Source organism: Theropithecus gelada, chromosome 20, assembly GCF_003255815.1.
Source record: "Theropithecus gelada isolate Dixy chromosome 20, Tgel_1.0, whole genome shotgun sequence".
In the NCBI taxonomy this organism is placed as follows: domain Eukaryota; kingdom Metazoa; phylum Chordata; class Mammalia; order Primates; family Cercopithecidae; genus Theropithecus; species Theropithecus gelada.
Genome location: NC_037688.1, coordinates 53,140,713 through 53,153,905, shown reverse-complemented (window position 1 = coordinate 53,153,905; position 13,193 = coordinate 53,140,713). Strand labels below are relative to the sequence as shown.

Sequence of the window (13,193 nt, the reverse complement as noted above, 5' to 3'; positions counted from 1 at the left end):
TTTGGTAGAGATGAACTCTCACTATGTTGCCCAGGCTGATCTCCTGGGCTCAAGCAATCCACCTGCCCCACCCAAAGTCCTGGGATTCCAGACATGAGCCACCAGGCCTGGCTCACATTTCCTTTTCTCTTTTTTAAAGCTTATGAATATGAATATAATCATATTCATTAGAACTGAAAAGTGAAATGTAGTTTTCTTTTCTGTAAACAGATAAAATAGCTTTTAGGCATATGTTAGAAGAAAGGGTGTGGCTCTGGAGAGAAGATCTAGCTAAAGGTACCCCTACTTCCTACAAGAACCTGGGCAATATGTCCAGCCTCCTGAGCAGCTGCTCTATCATCTGTGACATGAGAGTGATCAATACCACTTCCCAGAGCGTTATCACAGAGGACAAATGAGAATCTACCTGAAAGCCCTTTGTAATTTGGGAAGTCCCATATACATTATTGCTTTTATGAGATTAGAGCAGTGCACAGTTTTTAATAATTATTAAAGTATTTTGGTGACTTATGCTTGTAATCTCAGCCCTTTGGGAGACCAAGGTTGGAGGATGGCTTAAGCCCAAGAGTTCCAGACCAGCCTGGGCAACATGATTAGACCCTGTCTCTACAAAAAATACAAAAATTAGCCAGGCATGGTGGTGGATGCCTGTAGTCCCAGCTACTCAGGTCACCTGATCCTGGGAGATTGAAGCTGCAGTGAACCATGCTCACGCCACTGCACTCCAATCTGGACCACAGAGTGAGACCCTGTTACCAAAAAAGAAGAGTCAAAGTCAAGGGAAGGGAAGGGAAGGGAAGGGGAGGGGAGGGGAGGGGAAGGGAAGGGAAGGGAAGGGGAGGGGAGGGGAGGGGAGGGGAAGGAAAGGAAGGGAAAGGAAGGGAAAGGAAGGGAAAGGAAGGGGAAAAATGAGGTTAAAGCTGGAGAGAGGGGCAGGAAAGGCAGTAGTGTTACCAAAATAACACAAAATTTGCTGGCTTCAGAACAATTTCCTTTTGGAAAGAGAACAATCCTCTCTACCTCTGCCCCATTACCAGCTGGGCACAGAGAAGCCTACTGCCTGGGAAAGAGAGAAGCAGAAAATAACCTCAGCCAGATTAGTGCTATAGAAAACCAAGACCAAAATGTTGTCAGGTTCTAGGGTAAAAAGAAGCAAGATTTCAGAGCTGTTGAGAAGTTAGGATGTAGATTTTCTATGGCAATGGGAGAAAAACTGGATGGTCCTTTGAACCCCTGGTTTCAAACATTGTTCATTTTTAACAATACCAAAAAGCTATATTTACACTTAAGTTTTCTTCTATGGTGTTGTTACATATTGTTTTTACCATTTTATAGAGTAACTAACACAGGCAGTGATCAGATCAGTGGAGTGGCTGGTGAATGCATGTGGACCATGACCAACCATGCATTGCATCCTATGGAAACTTTAATTGAAGATCCAGAAATAGTGAGGGGTTACACGCCATTTCTGTAAAGGTCACCCACGTGCTACTCATTTTCCTTGCTTTTCTATTCCCCCTTCTTGTTTTCATCTGCTTTCCTCTCTTTATAATTTCTCTCTCTCTCTCCCCTATCACCTTATTACACTGAAAGAATGAGCAATTTTTAAAAGGTGCAACAACAAAAAGTTTTAAAACATATAAATACGCATGCTGGCATTCATTTTTGTCCAGTTAAGGAAACTTATTTATTTATTTTTTTTTTTTTTGAGATGGAGTCTCGCTCTGTCGCCCAGGCTGGAGTGCAGTGGCCCGATCTCTGCTCACTGCAAGCTCCGCCTCCCGGGTTCACGCCATTCTCCCGCCTCAGTCTCCCAAGTAGCTGGGACTACAGGCGCCCGCCACCATGCTCGGCTAATTTTTTGTAGTTTTACTAGAGACGGGGTTTCACCGTGTTCGCCAGGATTATCTCGATCTCCTGCCCTATGATCCACCCGCCTCAGCTTCCCAAAGTGCTGGGATTACAGGCGTGAGCCACTGCGCCCGGCCCAGTTAAGGAAACTTTTTAAATGATGAGGTTTATGTTGGCACACACGCAAACAAACAACAACAACAACAAAAAATCATAAGGATTTCACATGATTGATTATCTTTTTTTTGGATTTAAAGAATCATACAAATCCAACAGTGTTAAAAGTAATAAATGTATGTATGTGGATTTTTTACAACCCGTGTTCCTGTCGCTCCTGGGATTAGAAACTTATCAAGGCAGCTTAGCCCTGGGTCGCCGTTTGCCTCCGCACGCGTTTGCAGCCCTCTCGGCGACGACGCCTCTGTTGCGCTGCGTGGCAAGCATGCTGCGCTCAGCCGCGGCGGGCCTCTGCGCTGCGGCGCCCAACTCGCCTTTCCCGCAGTTCCTGCAGCGGCGCGTGGGCCACGGGCCTGGCACTCCTGGCTGCTCAGAGTGTGCGCAGGGTGTGCAGGGCGGTCCCATCTCCTGCGGTCTGGAGGCTGTGGCTGTAGCGTGGCTGCAGCATGTCTGCGCACAAAAGGAGAAAAAGCTTTTGTTGATTTCCTAAGTGATGAAATTAAGAAGGAAAGGAACAACCAGAAGCATAAGACCCTCCCTAAGATGTTTGGAGGTTGGGAGCTGGAATTGAATGGGACAGAAGCTAAATTAGTGTGGAAAGTTGCCGGGGAAAAGATTACTGACACTTTCAACATTAACACAGCATTCCTCCAACATTTGATGGTGAAAAGGAACTCTCGCAAGGGCAGAAGGTTGAAGAACAGGAGCCTCAATTGACATCCACTCCCAATTTTGTGGTTGAAGTTATAGAGAGTGATGATGGCAAGAAGGCCCTTGTGCTGGACCGTCACTATCCAGAGGATGAGGTTGGACAAGAAGAGAAGGCTGAGAGTGACATTTTCTCTATCAGAGAAGTTAGCTTTCAGTCCACTGGCGAGTCTGAATGGAAGGACGTTAATAATACACTCAACACAGATTCCCTGGACTGAGCCTTATACGACCATCTAGTGGATTTCCTTGTGGACCAGGGGGTGGACAACACTTTTCAGATGAGTTCGTGGAGCTCAGCACAGCCCTGGAGCGACAGGAGTACATTACTTTTCTTGAAGACCTCAAAAGTTTTGTCAAGAACCAGGAAAGTAGACAAACACTGAAAGCTGTAGTATTATGGCAGGTGTTAGCCAGTGAAGCAATCCTACTCTGAAGCCAGATACATGTACTTTGAAATGATTATCCTAACATCATGGGGAAAAAATAGCAAATTTAAATAATTTCTTTTGCACTGTCATTTGTTATCATTTGTTTTTCTGTAAAAATCCATTATTTCTAGATTTTTGTATAACGTAATAGAAAATAAAATTGGTTTATCTCCTCCCCAAAAAAAGTTAAGGCAAAAGTTTGAATAATTACTGAGCCAACTAAGCTTCTATCTCAAGAAATGAGAAAAAGAAGAGTAAAGTACATGTGTATAAGTTAGGAGAAAGCACTTCTGCTTGCAGCCAGGGTGCAGCAACAAGGACAAGACTTACCTCCTGCTTGAAACAATAGAGCCAGACAAAATACATGCAATGACAGTTTTCAAAACAGTGAACATCAGAAAATGAAGGGCAGTGGATACAAATGAGGTGAGCCTGTTAGCAGTGGCAACTCCGTCCAGATCTACAGCAACCTCAATTCTTGCCTCCTCAGAATAAAGAATTTGACGGACAGGCATAAGGCAGAGAAAGAAACTGAGACAAGTTTGAGATTAGGAGTGAAAGGAAATAAAGTACACTGGGAAGAAAGCCAGCTGGGCAACTTGAGAGATCAAATGCACCATTCACCCTTTCACTTGGGCTTTTATACATTGGCATGCTTCTGGGGGATTGCGTCTCTTCTCCCCTGATTCTGCCATTTTCCGTTCCTCTGCGTGCATACTCTGCCCATTTGCCCAACTCCTGAGATCTTATCGGGAAGCTGCTGATCACTGCCTTCACGTGTTTCTATCTATCAAGAGACTGCCTTTCCCGTGGGCCCACTGAGACCCATTAATTGTTACTTTATTTTTATTTTATTTTATTTGTTTTTGTTTTGAGACAGAGTCTTGCTCTGTCACTCAGGCTGGAGGGCAGTGGCACGATTTCGGCTCACTGCAACCTCCGTCTCCCAGGTTGAAGAGATTCTCCTGCCTCAGCCTCCTGAGTAGCTGAGATTATAGGTGTGCCCAACCAGACCCAGCTAATTTTTGTATATTTACAAAATATTGGGTTGTAATATTTTGGGATGGGGTTTCGCCATGTTGGCCAGGCTGGTCTCGAACTCCTGACCTGAGGTGATCTGCCTGTCTCGGCCTCCCAGAGTGCTGGGATTACAGGAGTGAGCCACCACACCTGGCCCAATTGTTACGATGTAACAATGGCCTGACCATCATTTGATGGTCACCTGACATTCCTGGGGGTGGGGAGCCTCTCCCATGTCTGCCTGACTACCTATTGCTCATGTCTGCCTGACTACCTACTATAAGAAGTCCTAGGAATTTCCAGGTTCCATGCCTTAACCTATTTTCCAGCCCACGGCTCAGGGAGGGGAACCCAGGCAGAGTCTGGCAGACTCCCCAAGTTGAGGAGACAGAGCTGAGAGTCCACAGAGACCAGCACAGCTAGAGTTCATAAGACAGAGAATCAGAGATGAGAGCGCTGCTGACAGAGAACCCTAGAGACTGGCAGAGGGTCCTCCCAGCGTCTTCAGCAGAGTATCAATCACTGCATGTGTATGAAGACACTACTTGAGGCTGGGGCAAGAGCCATCTGAAAGGATTGTAGGAAACGGTGCTGAGCACTCACTCACACAGGGTGGGTAACAGTGGCTGATCTCACCAGCTAAATTAGAAATGCTCATAATTCACAGGTCATTGGATACAGAACTCAACAAATCATGAAAACAAGACCTGAAAGGATCAAACTGTTTCTAAGAAAATAAAATGTGTCATACAACCAAAGCAATCTACAGGTTCAGTGTAATCCCTATCAAACTACCAGTGATGGCTGGGTGCAGTGGCTCAGGCCTGTAATCCCAGCACTTTGGGAGGCCGTGGAGGAATGATCTCTTGATCCAAGAGTTCAAGACCAGCTGGGGCAATATAGTAAGACGTTATGTCTATGAAAAAATCAAAAAAATAGTTAGGTGTGGTGGTGCACAACTGTGGTCCCAGCTACTTGAGAGGCACTTACAGGGAGATCACTTGAGCCAGGGAGATTGAGGCTGCAGTGAGCTGTGATCATGACACTGCACTCCAAACTGGGCAACAGAGTTAGACTGTGTCTCAAAAACCAAAAAATACCAAGGAGGCCAGGTGGCTCATGCCTGTAATCCCAGCATTTTGGGAGGTTGAGGTGGGTGGATCACTTGAGGCCAGGAGTTTGAGACCAGCCTGGCCATCATGGTTAAACCCCATCTCTACTAAAAATACAAAAGTTATCTGGGTGTTGTGGTGCACATCTGTAGTCCCAGCTTGTCAGAGGCTGAGGCACAAGAATCACTTCGACCCAGGAGGCAGAGATTGCAGTGAGGCGAGATTGTGCCACCACACTCCAGCCTGTGCAACAGAGTGAGACTCTGTCTTTAAAAAGAAAAAAATATGGCCGAGGGTGGTGGCTTTTGCCTGTAATCCCAGCACTTTGGGAAACCGAGGCGGGTTGATCATGAGGTCAGGAGATGGAGATCATCCTGGTTAACACGGTGAAACCCTGTCTCTACTAAAAATACAAAAATAAATTAGCTGGGCGTGGTGGCACGAGCCTGTAATCCCAGCTACTTGAGAGGCTGAGGCAGGAGAATTGCTGGGACCCATGAGGCGCAGGTTGCAGTGAGCTGAGATGGCACCACTGAACTCTACCCTGGGTGACAGAGCGAGACTCTGTCCTCAAAAAAAAAAAAAAAAAAAAAAAAATTACATTATTTACAGAAATAGAAAAAACAATCCCAAAATTTATATGGAATCACAAAAGATCCAGAATATCCAGTCTGTCCCTGGATCTAAGGAACAAGGTAATAAAAAAAGAGACTCCTAAAATCCAAGAAATCTTGAGCAAAAAGAGGAAAGCTGGAGGTATCACACTAAACCACTTCAAAATTTATCATAAATCTATAGTAACCCAAAAAGCATGGTACTGGCATAAAAACAGACACATAGGCAAATGCAACAGAATAGACAGCCAACAAATGCATCCATGTATTTACAGCCAACTGATTTTCTACAAAGGTGCCAAAAACACACAACAGGGAAAGGACAGTTGCTTCAAAAAAATGGTCTTGGGGAAACTGGATATTCACATAAAGAAGAATGAAATCAGACCTTTATCTCACATCAGACACAAAAGTCAACTCAAAATAGATTAAAGGCTTACATGAATGTCCTGAAACTACGAAACTACTAGAAGAAAACATAGGGAATAAGCTTCATGACACTGTTCTGGACACTGGATTTTTGGATAGGATCTCAAAGGCAGAAGCAATGAAAGCAAAAATAAAATGGGATGACATGAAACTAAAAAGCTTCTGCACAGCAATGGAAATAATTCACAGAATGAAGAGACAACCTACAGATTGGGAGAAAATATTTGCAATCCATGCATCTCTGAGGAGTTAATATTCCAAATATGTAGGGAACTCGACTCAATAGCAAATCCAATTCAAAAATGGGGCCATGGTGGTTCTTGCCTGTAATCCCAGCACTTTGGAAGGTAGAGGCAGGAGAATTGCTTGAACCCAGGAGTTCTAGACCAGTCTGGGCAACATGGTGAAATCCTGTCTCTACAAAACAATACAAAAAATTAGCTAGGCATAGTGGTTCATGCCTGTAGTCCCAGCTACTTGGGAGGCTGCCGTGGAAGGGCCACTTGAGCCCAGGGGGTCGAGACTTCAGTGAGCCATGATGTAATCATGTCACTGGCATTCTAGCCTGGGTGACAGAGTGAAGCCTTATCTCAAAAGGTAGGGGGCAAAGAACCGAATAGACTTTGCTCAGAAGAAGACATATGAATGGCCAATATTTCTATGAGAAAAATGCTCAACATCACTAATCATCAGCAAAATACAAATCAAAACCACAATGAGATATCACCTCGCACCTGATGGAATGGCTATTATTGGAAAGGCAAAAGATAACAGGTGTTGGTGAAGATGTGTTGAAAAGGGAACCCTTGCAGGCTGTTGGTGGGAATGTAAACTAGAGTAGCCATTATGGAGGCTACATATGGAAGAACGTATATGGAGGTTCCTAAAAAAGTTAACAATAAAACCACCATATGATCCAGCAATCCCACTACTGGGTATGTATCTAAATGATATAAAATCAATATGTTGAAGCAATATCTGCACTCCCACGTTTATTACAGCACTATTCACAATAGCCAAGAAATAGAGAAACAAATGCATCCCAGAACAAAAGCTCCAGGTTACCTATAGGAATACAAAAATATCCACCAACCAATAAAGTAAAATGCACAATGTCTGAGATCCAATCCAAGGTTATCAGAAATGCCTTTGCAGGGAAAAAGGACCCATAATAAGGAGAATAATCAATCCATCAAAACTGACAAGGATGTTAGAATTAGCAATGAACGATATTAACACTGTCATTATAACGTTATGTGTGATCTTGTGATAGAAGAAGTATACATTTGGTCTTTGTTCCTGGTTCCTGGCACAAAACTCTTGTAATTTCCTGAATGACAAGGTCAGAGGATCATCCTGTTATTCATAATATGCCTCTTTCAACCATCCCTGAGTTTACGCTAATGAGATGATGCTCAGTGGGCCGCTAGATATCTTCAGATGAGGGCTGTTTGCTAGCCCCACCCTGGGCCTCTGGAAAGGGGAGAGGGTTTGGAGATTGAGGTAATCATCAATTTCCAGCCAATGACTTAATCAATCATGCCTACATAATGAAAATCTATAAAAACCCCTGAATGAAGGGTTTGGAGGGCTTCTGGGCTGGTAAACACATCAGCGTGCTAGGAGGGTGCCCCTTCCGTATCTAGTCCTATACATCTCTTCCATTTAGCTATCCCTGAGTTGTATCCTTTATCATAAACCAGTAATGCTAAATAAAGTGTCTTCCAGAGTTTTGTGAACCATTCTAACAAATTATGAAACCCGAGGAAGGGGTTGTGGGAACCCCTGATTGATAGCCTATCAGTCAGAATTATGGGAGGTCTGGGGTTTACAATTGGTGTCTCAAGTGGAGGCAGTTTTGTGTGACCAAGTCCTTAACTTGTGGGGTCTGACACCAATGCCAGATAGTTAGTGTCCAAATTGAATTGAACTGTTGGATGCCCAGTTGGTGTCTGGAGAGTTGGAGAACTGGTTGTTGATGTGGAAAAAACCCACGCATTTGATGTCAGAAGTGTTCTGATGAGAAACAGTTCAGAGTATGCCATATGTTAAAAAAGTTAGAGACTTTGAGGATATAAAAAATACATTGAATGGAATTAATAGCACATTAGACATTGCAGAAGAAAATATTAGTCAACTTGAAGACATAGCAATAGAAACAATTGAAAACAAAGCACAAGGAGAAAAAAAACTCCACAAAAATGAAAACGGCATCAATGAAACATGGGACTTCAAGCAGCCTAATTTGTGAATAATTTGTATCCATGAAGGAAAACAGAGGAGAGAGTCAGAAAAAAAAAAAAAAAAAAGCACGTGTGAAGAAATACCCACCAAAATTTTTCCATGTTTGATGAACACCAGAAACCTACAGAGCCAGAAGGCTCAAAGGACCCCAAGCACATGAAGAAAATGACACCAAGGCATACCATAATCAAATTGCTCAAAACCAGTGCTAAAGATAAAATTTTAAAAGCGGACGGTGGGAAAAATGGAACATGCTATGTACACAGAACAAAGAGAAGGATGACATCATATTTCTCACCTGAAACAATGCAAACAAGAAGACCGGGAAGCAATATCTTCAAAGTATTAAAAAGAAATAAAAAACTGTCAACCTACAATTCTATACCCATGACAATATCTTTCAAAAAATAAGGTGAGTCTGGCCATGGTGGCTCACACCTATAATCCTAGTGCTTTGGGAGGCTGAGGTGAAAGGATTGTTTGAACCCAGGAGTTCAAGGCTGTAGTGAGCTATGATTGTGCCATTGAACTCCAGTCTGGGTGACAGAGAGAGACTCTATCTCTTAAAAACAAACAAATAAAAAAGATGAAAGAAAGACATTTTCAGACATACAAAAACAGAAAGAATCACCAGTAGATCTGTACTACAAGATATGTTCAAGGATGTCTTTCAGACAGAAAGAAAATGATACCAGATAGAATCAGGAATGAAAAGCGCTGGAAATGATAACTGCATGAGTAAATACATATTATTATTTTTCTTATTATTTAAGTCTCTTTAAAAGCTAATTGACTGCTCAGGCCAGGTGAAGCGGTTCACGCCTATAATTTCAGCACTTTGGGAGGCTGAGGCAGTCAGATCACTTGAGCCCAGAAGGTTGAGACCAGCCTGGGCAACATGGCAAAACCCCATCTCCCCCTAAAACACAAAAATTAGCCAAGCATGGTGCCCTGCATCTGTAGTCCCAGCTACTCAGTAGGCTGAGGTGGGGGCATCACCTGAGCATAGAGAGGTCAAGGCTCAGTGAGCCACAATCACACCACAACACTCCAGCCTGGGTGACAGACTGAGACCCTCTCTCAGAAAAAAAAAAAAAAAAGATAGCTATTTGAATAAAAACTTCAATGTATTTTCGAGTTTGTAACACATGAAAAAGTAAAATGCATGATACAATAGCATAAAGGCTGAGCAAGGATCAATGGAAACACACTAAAGGTCTTATACTATATGCAAAGTGGTATATATCACTTGAAGGCAGACTATGATAACTTAAAGGTAAATACTATAAACACTAAAGCAATCAGTAAAATAAAACCAACAGTTGGCTGGGAGCGGTGGCTCATGCCTGTGATACCAGCACATTGGGAGGCTGAGGTGAGAGAATCACTTGAGCCCAGAAGTCTGAGACCAGCCCTGGCAACATGGCGAAACACCATCTCTACAAAAACTTCAAAAAAATTAGCTGGGCATGGTAATGCATGCCTGTAGTTCCAGCTACTTGGGAAGCTGAGGTGGAAGGATCACTTGAGCCCAGGAAGTCAAGGCTGTGGTGAGCCATGATTGCACCACTGGACTCCAGCCTGGGAAACAGAGGAGGACCCTATCTCTACAAATTAATAAAACTGTGTCAGAGCTCTGGAAAACAGTTGATATGATTTAGACTTGGGTCCTCGCTCAACTCTTATGTCGAATTGTAATCCCCGATGTTGGAGGAGGGGCCTGGTAGAAGGTCGTTGGATCATGGGGGCAGATTTCTTCCTTGCTGTTCTCCTGATAGTGAGTTCTCATGAGACCTGGTTGTTTAGAAGTGTGTGGAAATGTAAGACGTGACATGTAAGATGTGCCTGCTTCCTCTTCACTTTCCTCCATGATTGTAGGTTTCCTAAGGCCTTCCCAGCCATGCTTTCTGTACAGCCTGCAAAACTATGAGCTAATTAAATCTCTTTCCTTTATGAATTACCCAGACTCAGGTATTTCTCCACATCAGTGTGAGAACAGACTAATACACTGGTTAAAAGTTTACAGGAACTGATTGCCCAGTCAAGAAAAAGTCATCTTCAAACTGGGTGTATTGTGGCACTTTTGCTTGATCTTCCCCCACTGTCTGCCTGGCACAGTGGCAGTCTTGGTCTGCCTCAAAGCAGCCACCTAGTTTCCAGCCCCTCCCTTGAACTGCAGGGAGCAGAGATTTTATTCACAAATTGCTGTGTACCTGCTTTCTTTCTCTTGTTTTGTTTTGTTTTTTAAGACAGAGTTTCACTCTTGTTGCCCAGGCTGGAGTGCAATGGCATGACCTTGGCTCACTGCAACCTCTGCCTCCCAGGTTCAAGCAATTCTCCTGCCTCAGCCTCCCGAGTAGCTGGGATTACAGGTGCCCGCCACCACGCCAGGCTAATTTTTTGTATTTTTGGTTGAGACAAAGTTTCTCCATGTTGGTCAGCCTGGTCTCGAACTCCTGACCTCTACTGATCCACCCACCTCAGCCTCCCATAGTGCTGGGATTACAGACATGAGCCACCACACCTGACCTGTGTACATGCTTTCTATTTGTCCATCTGTTCTGTGTTCCTTTATTCTCACCTTCTTCTGGATTAGTATTCTTCATTCTCCTTTCCCCATTTGTCTGAAACTTATACATTTTCTGTTCTTTAGTTTGATATCAAACTATTAATTTATCAAAATATTGGTCTAGGCCAGGCACAGTGTCTCACGTGTACAATCCCAGCACTTTGGGAGGTTGAGGTGGGTGATCACTTAAGGCCAGGAGTTTGACACCAGTCGGGCCAACATGGTGAAGTCCCATCTCTATTAAAAATACAAAAATTAGCCAGGTGTGGTAGCACACACCTGTAATCCCAGCTACTTGGAAGGCTGAGCTGGGAGAATCACTTGAACCCAGGAGGCAGAGGTTGCAGTGAGTCGAGATCGTGCCACTACACTCCAGCCTGAGCAATAAAGCAAGACTGTCTCAAATTAAAAAAAGAGCTGGGCACAGTGGCTCACACCTGTAATCCCAGCACTTTGGGAGGCCAAGGCAGGTGAATAATGAGGTCAGGAGTTTGAGACCAGCCTGGCCAACATGGAGAAACCCCATCTCTACTAAAAATACAAAAAATTAGCTGGACATAGTGGTGGGCACCTGTAATCTCAGCTATTTGGGAGGCTGAGGCAGGAGAATCGCTTGAACCCAGGAGGCAGAGGTTGCAGTGAGCCGAGATTGTGCCACAACACTCCAGCTGGGGGACAGAGTGAGACTCTGTTTCAAAAAAAAGAAAAAGAAGGAAGGAAAGAAGGAAGCAAAGAATGAAGGAAGGAAAGAAAGAAAGAGAAAGAAAGAAAGAAAGAGAAAGAAGAAAGAAAGAAAGATGAAAGAAAGAGAAAAAAGAAAGAAAAGAGAAATGAAAAAACCAAAATATTAGTCTAATGTAAAATATTTTAGAGGATGCATAGTGTGACTAGATGCTGTGGCTCACACCTGTAATCCTAGCACTATGGGAGGCCAAGGTGGGAGCATCACTTGAGTCCAGGAGGTCAAGACCAGCCTGGGCAAAATGGTGAAACCCTACCTCTAAAAAAGTACAAAAAATTAGCTGACTGTTGTGGCATGTACCTGTAGTCTTAGCTACTCAGGAGGCCGAGGTGGGAGGATTGCTTGAGCCTTGGGAGGTCAAGGCTGCAATGAGCCATGATAGCACCACTGCACTCCAGCCTGGGTGAGCAAGCCAGACCCTGCCTCAAAAAAAAAAAAAAAAAAAAGATGCTTAGTGTGTTTGTCTGTTCTGTATTGCTATAAAGGAATACCTAAGGCTGGGTAATTTATAAAGAACAAAGGTTTATTTTGGCTAACAGTTCTGCAGGCCATACAGGAAGCATAGTGCCTTCCAATCATAGCCAAAGGTGAAGGGGAACCAGCAGGTCACATGGGGAGAGAGGAAACAAGAGAGAAAGAGGAGGTGCCAGGTTGTTTTAAACAACTAGCTCTCCTGTAAACTCATTACCACTCATTACTCGAGGGAGGGCACCAAGCCATTCATGAAGGATCCACACCCAAGACCCAAACACCTCCAACATTAGAGGTCACATTTCAACATGAGATTTTTGTTTTCAGGCATGTTCTTGCTTTGTTTGCTCAGGCAGTGGCATGATAATGGCTCACTGCAGCCTTGACCTTCTGGGCTCAGGTAATCCTCCCACCTCAGCCTCTAGAGTAGCTGAGACCACAGGCATGTGCCACCACACCCAGCTAATTTTTGTATTTTTTTTCCATAAAGATGGGGTTTTGCCATGATGCCTAAGTTGGTCTCAAAACTCCTGGGCTCAAGAAATTCACTCACCTCAGCCTCCAAAGATGTCAACATGAGATTTGGAGAGAACAAATATTCAACCCATATCACACACCTTAATACACTTCAACCTGTATTTCAATTCACAGATTCCCTCTTCAGCTATGTCTAATGTGTTGTTAAACTCAACCACTGACTTCTTAAATGTTGTTGTCTATTTCAGGTCTATCATCACTTCCACTTGTGTGGGCGACAAGTCACCCAGGTGCTGAGGCAAGAGACCGAGGGCACAAGCTGTTCCAGTATAATAAAGAAAATATATA

At 43.7% G+C, this 13,193-nt stretch overlaps 1 pseudogene; it reads left to right on the top strand.

The window, feature by feature from the left end:
* The first annotated feature begins 2,077 nt into the window (after positions 1-2,077).
* On the top strand, positions 2,078-3,172 carry LOC112613880 (annotated as a pseudogene).
* Positions 3,173-13,193: the final 10,021 nt, after the last annotated feature.